General features: G+C 37.0%; 1 long non-coding RNA gene across 1 annotated transcript; it reads right to left on the reverse strand.

Moving 5' to 3' along the window:
- Nucleotides 1-4,270: 4,270 nt before the first annotated feature.
- On the reverse strand, nt 4,271-6,244 carry LOC123591095. Its single transcript, XR_006709117.1, has 2 exons — nt 5,948-6,244; nt 4,271-4,489 (listed from the first exon to the last, which is right to left on the reverse strand). It is a non-coding gene; the product is annotated as an uncharacterized LOC123591095 (long non-coding RNA).
- Nucleotides 6,245-6,816: the final 572 nt, after the last annotated feature.

The raw sequence follows: 6,816 nt of genomic DNA on the forward strand, positions 1-6,816 counted from the left end.
TATATCATCCTGGCCACCATTATCTTTAAGGATATTATTTTGCTCCATTTTTTCTTTCTTATTATAAAAATCCTTTTCTGTTATGATTTTCATAAGTTACACATTTTCTGTGCTAGAAAGGGAGAAATCAGGAAAGTTTCCCTAGCTTCATGGCTCAAGATCTCCTTCTGTAATTTTCAAAATGTATTCAAAAAGAAAAATTGATATTTTCTTGAAATGTGCTAACTCTGGTTCTTTCTCCTCAATATCTTCTCTGAACATTTTCTTTCCTTTCTTCCTATTGGAGTTCTACTCCTGGTACTTTTTTACTTGTCGCAGGATTTGATACTGGAAGGGAATTGTACCTGATTACTGGCAAGTGTTTATGAAGCCCAGATCTTTCCAGCACCATCATGCACACCATGGGCCCACAGCTCACACTGTGAACTGAGGTCTGTCCATTTCCTTCCCAGTTTTAGCTGCTGGCCTCAAATTTTTCTGATGAGTTTACCAGTGAGTACTGGCTGGTAATTTGGGTATTTTTCAGCTCCGGGGCTATTAGAACCTTCTTTGTCTTTCCTGTGTTCTCTTTCACATTGTTGCTGACACCATGTGGTTCTCTTGGTGGTGGAGATGGTTGGTCTTCACCCGCTCTGTTTTAGGGCTTAAAGTTAATCCAGTTTTAGATTTTAATGGAAGAGGTTGCCCATGTGGTTAGCTTTTACTATCCTAGTTCTGGTACCTGATAATATGAGAAGATTTGCAGACATTAAAAATGTTTGAAAATCTTGGTTTTATGCTTTTATATATTTTTGTTCTTTCTTATGTATAAAATTTATCATATACAGTTGTATACATTCATATTATATGTGTGTGTGTCTGTGTGTGTGTCAGTACAGCTCTGTGACATCTTGAGCAGAAAAAAAAAAAAAAAAAAACAGTGTAAATTCATTCCAACTTTGTAACTATTGTAAGTGACCCAAATCTCATTACAATCTTCTAACATCCGTATTTGGGTTTATACTCTACATGCACATAGATGCGTGCCTGAGGATGAACACTCCTTTAAAGATAGATGATTCCAAATTTTAAGGCAGAAAAAAAATTTGTATGGGCCTAGTTTTATTTGTTGCTACTGATTTTATAGATGAGGAAATTGAACTCCAAAGAGTGTTGCTAGACACAAGCATACTTTCAAAAATGTCAGCAAAAGTGCTGAAATAAAGAGAGACAAATTATTTATATACATAAGAAAGAACCAAAAAGGGAAACAAATAAGGGTCCTTCTTCATCAAATTTATGCAGTTTGATTATTAAAATAAGATTAGTGATAACTATTATGATAATTATAAGACACTGAACAGACTTCATCTAAGAAAGTCTTTAAGTTAAATTCCTAATAATATACAAGGAATTTTTTTTTAATTACCAGGGTATTAAAATCCACAAGAAAAACAAATATAGTAGAATATGCTTACTATTTTATTGAATTAAATATATAGGAATTGTTAATATATAAATATGAAGAATTGTTAATATACAAAAGAATTAAATATGTCTATAAAATTGAGATATATACTCTGTTTGATCAACACAGAATACACAAGAAAGCCAAGTTATCCCAGCAAAAGTAGAGTCAGTAGCAAGAAAAGGAAGACCTGATCGGCAATATAATTAATCAGATTCAAAGGGTGTCCACAGCTAATCAGCTTCAGTGGTCACACACAATAATCAAGTAAAAGGAAGGTTCAACAGGGTGTTCTAAAATGATAAATTAACCAAATGTACAAAAGAATAAAGCGGACCATGCAGACACAGTCCCTCATCTCCTAGGAGCTGACAATTCTTGATGGTCCAACTAATTATAATAAAATGCTAATAAGAAATATATAAGATTTTAATAGTACTAACAAATACACGAATACATCAACATGACAGGGCAATGGATAGGATAAACGTTGAAAGAATTTCTTACTTCTTGGAAAGCTACCAAGTCTCCAAAAATTAAAACTTTTATAAAGAAAAAAATTAGAAGTCTCAAGTTGTAATAATTCAAATTTTACTATAAAAAGGAATTTACTATTGATTAAGCAGCCTAGAAATTACCTTACACTACTTAACTAGAGCCATGTCTCAACCAAGAATTAAACTTTTTATAACCCATATCCAAAACCTGGCTAGCCTGAAATGATTCTATTTCATTAAAGATCTGGCAGTATTACTGAAATGCCGTGAAAGGGGTTTAATGGAAACCTAGGAAGACAAGACAAGAAATAATAAAAATAAGGATAAAAATAATATAGGATACTTTTGTTCCTGCTTTTAGATTAAATGTATTCATTAATTTTGTAATCATTATAATAGAGTGTTGCCCATTTTCAAAGGTGTGTATTTTTTTAAATTTTTATTTTTTAAGACATTATTTTTGAGTTATCTCTACACCCAATGTGGGGCTTGAACTCACAGCCCTGAGATCAAGAGTCACATGCTCTACCAACTGAGTCAGCCAGGCACCCCTAAAGGGGCTTAAAGCATTGAAAGTAACCTAGAATATAAAGAATTTAGAAGGATTTTTTTGGTAAACAATATTTAAAAATTGGGGGAAATTTACTTTGCTAAACTCAAAAAAATTTGTTTTATTCATGTCTGTGATATTCAGAGGAATTTTAAAAAGTGGTTTTAATAAAATCATGAGATTAATAAATTGTTTAATAATAAAGTCAAATATTAGTGACTATTACTTTCCCACACTAAAGCCCATCATTCAATAAATGTTACTAATAAAATTCTAGCCAGAGGAAGGCAGAAATTTACAAAGTAAACAAGTAAATAAGCAAGAAAAGTTCAGGTAGTTTGAAAGAAGCAAGGTGGAGTGATGCAATAGAAATGTGTGGCTGCATTCATTTGGACTGAGTTTCAGGGAGTGTCGCTGAATCTGTGATGCTGGGGGTGAGATCTAAATGACAAGATCTGGGGCCGCAGAGTCCAGGCAAAAAACAGCAAGAACGAGTGTCTTACAGCATATGTGTTTTCCTGTACCCAAGACTTAGAAAGACTTTCTTGGCATGGCTGGACAATGATAGATGAGTTTACGAATGGCAGGAGAAAAGACCAGATCATGTAGGGCCTCGTTAGCCACAGGAAGAGGTGGGGGCTTTATTCCCAGCCAAATGAGGAGTCACTGGAGGGTTGGGCAGAAAGGAGTCAGGAAGCAGTGAACGTGTCAGCCACTGTTCCTGTTTGAAGAAGAGTTTGCTGTGGAGCAAGATTGCAAGATGGTTGTCTCTTTACGTGGATCCTGGTTCCAACACTCCCTTGTCCCACAAAGCCTTTATATTGGTCTCTTCTTTATATTGGTCACACTGTGTGCTACTGTTTTATGGCATTTTAGGAATCTGTTGTGTTTCATCTCCCCTCAAAAGTCTTAGGATAGAAGATCCTTCAGGGTCGGGATTCTATCTTGTATGTCTTTGCCTCTGTAACAGAGTGTAACTTGGTGGCCAATAAAAAATGAATATTGTATGAAGATGAAAGAATAAGAGTGTATTTTGCTCAGTGGCAATACGTAGAATCAATCCAGCTACCGTCCACAAAAGTGTTGAAAGAATTAAAAAAAATAAATGATTGTTGGTATTGATATTAGTGGAGTATAAAAAAGGTGGGAATAAAGGTTGTCCCAACTTTTTATTCAGGACCAACTCGATATCTATTCTGGATAAAATAAAATAGAACTGTTAAAAAATAATTTAAGGGGCATCTGGGTGGTTCAGGTGGTTGAGCGTCCAATTCTTGGTACCGGCTCAGGTCAAGATCTCACAGTTTGCGAGTTCGAGCCCTTCGTGAGGCGCTACCCTGACAGCGTGGAGACTGCTTGGGATTCTCTGTCTCCCTCTCTCTCTCTCTCTCTGCCCCTCCCCAACTCACTCTGTCTCTCTCAAAAATAAATAAATAAACATTAAAAAAAGTTAAGGGGTGCCTGGGTGGCTCAGTCAGTTAAGCTTCCGACTTCAGCTCAGGTCATGATTTCATGGTTCATGAGTTTGAGCCCCACATCAGGCTCTCTGCTGTCAGTGCAGAGACTGTTTCGGACCCTCTGTCCACCTCCCTCACTTCCCCTCCTCTGTTAGTTCTCTCTCTCTCTCTCTCTTAAAAATAAATACATAAACGTTACAAACATCTTAAAAAATTGTAAGAGTTTAATTAATCTGGGTGGGAAAAATAAGGTTCAAAATGTTGCTGTCAGTTTGACAGTTAAAAGTTCCTTAGTAAAAGAAATGAAGAAAGAAGCAGATAGTTTTCTTATCATTTATTAGTGAAAAAGAAATGAAGAAAGCACTTTGTGAACAGTATTAAAGGGACAGAATATCATGTATCAGAGAAGAATGGACTGCACAAAGGAAGGCCAGGATTCAGGATGTGTATTGGAGTCAGCACAGAAAGGTGGCCAGAGATGAGAAGGAAGAAAATTGCAGAGGTGGGTGGCAGAAGGTCTGCTCGTCCATTAACAACACTGTATAGAAGCAGGGGGGTGAATCAGGTCCATGAAACCATTAAGGTACACACTTGTTGGCATGGATTTACTTACCTGGAGAGAACCCACTGAAATTGAAAACCACAGTTTAAGGGCCAACAGAAACAAGAGAAGCATTGGTTATCATCTACCCAAGCTTTTGATTTTGTAGATGAGCAAACTGAACTCCAGAAAGATGAAATCACATTTTGAGGCCACACAGCTAAGGAACAGAAACACTGAAATTTGAATCCAGGTGTTCTAATTCCAGTTCATTGCCCCTGCCAAAATATTCTGCAAATTGGATGATGACAGTCCATTTCCCCTTATTTTGGTCGTAGTGTTCAAAATCCTTTTGGGGAAATTCACTCCTGCCAGTTGTCTGCAGTCTTGGGGGGGGGGGGGGCGGGAACTGGTGCTCAAGTTGTCTCCCAGCTAAGGCCTGAGCGTATGACCAAAAGCTAGACAAATGAGAGCTTCTCTCTCTGGGGCTTTGAATCCTGAATCTACTAATTCTAGGACAGGAAAAACGGATGGAGCTGAATCATCACAGCAGGCAAGCAGGCAAGTCTGTCAATTACATTCAGCTGCATGAATCCCCGGAGCCTCCTCACTCTTGCTCCTCGTGAGCCTGGTTTTTCGTGTTGTTGTTATTTCACTTTTCCTTCCATTTTTGAATTATCTCATGTTACACACACTTATTCATTTTGTTATTATATATATAATATATAATATAATATATATTATATTATATATTTTATATATATTAGATATTTTATATTTTTATATATTATATTATATATATTTTTATATATTTTTACATATATTTAATATATAATACATATATTTTTTTATCATTTTGCTTAACACAACAGAGCCCATTTCTTTTGCTTACATCCAAAAAACTTTAATGCCAGCTCTGCTTCTAAGAATACAAACATGTCAGAACATGAGATCAGAAATTAAAGAAACAGTTAAAAGAAGAAAGGAAATGACAGAACCGAAGTTTTACAAACAAGACTGAAGCGGAATTTCAGATTAGGGGTATACACCTATTCATCCATGTACCGATATAATGCATTTTTATTAGGTATCTATACTGTGTCAGGCAGGAGTGAGATAGCAGCCGGTGGGCATCCAAATGAATGGAAGAGAGCCCACAACACATGCCAGAGACCTAACAGGCAAGCTGGGCAGCCGGAAGCAGAGAAAGTAGCACCCAAGAGCAAGGACTAATAGATTGGGAGAGAAAGCTGTCAGAACATGATCTGCAAGAAGACTGAACTGTGTGCTCCCTGGAGCCACCTCATTCTTACTTCTGAGCCTGGTTCTTTCATTCTCCCTTCGGTTCTGGAAATTCTGAAATTGATCCCTGAATATAGGGCACAGCTGAGCCCACAGGTAGCACTAAGAACAGCAGGCACAATAAGACGACTCCACGGTCTTTCAATCTCTTACCTGGGCCTTGCAATTCTATTAAAATGTCACTGGGGGGAAATCAATGGTCAGGGAGAGGACACTGGGATTCTTGACATGATTTTGCATTTAGAAGCCCTGAGCCCGACAGTCCAACAGTCCTTCTCGCCGGGCCTCACTTTCCTCTTCTGCACAATGAAGAAACAACACCCGCTCAGCTTGCCTCCTGAGTCGTGAGAAACACATAAGAAAATGGATGCAATAGCTTAGTAAATTGAGAAAAAAGATCAAGAGAAAAATGTAACTTTCCCTGTGGCATTGTTTTCAGCCTTTGTTATGAACAGCCATTTCTCAGCCATGGCAGAGAGAGAAGTTAAAAAAAAAAAAAACAAAAAAACAGCTAAAGAAAAGGAGATTGTGGCTCTTCTACCAGCTTCAAAGGCCAGCCTCCGGGTTATGCAGCTCCTAGAAATAAGGACAGAACAGAGGCTCTGGGAAGAGTTTTGACAAAAATTAAAGTGTAGGAAAGGTATGCCATGACTGAGAAATTACGAGTATTTGTTCAGAAAATATATGGATTGCCATTGGAAATAATCTCTTTGAAAATGAGAATATATCCTTTATTTCTGAATCCATGCATTTAGCATCTGTCACAAATAAACGCTGTTGAATAAATGCATGAATGAAAATTACTCTTGCTTTGGCCCCAAATACATATACTTGCCCAGCGTGGTACTCACTGTTTCTAAAATTGTGACATCAGTCATGCTGCTTAGAATGACAAACTCAGTACAGAATTTGTCTATTGTCCCTCTGGAGCCCTCTAATTTTACATCGCTGATGAAAAATTACAGAAATGTAGAATGACAATGGGAATAAACCCATAGCAATAAAGGTAAGGTACCAATATT

The sequence above is a fragment of the Leopardus geoffroyi genome, chromosome B4 (assembly GCF_018350155.1).
Source record: "Leopardus geoffroyi isolate Oge1 chromosome B4, O.geoffroyi_Oge1_pat1.0, whole genome shotgun sequence".
In the NCBI taxonomy this organism is placed as follows: Eukaryota; Metazoa; Chordata; class Mammalia; order Carnivora; family Felidae; genus Leopardus; species Leopardus geoffroyi.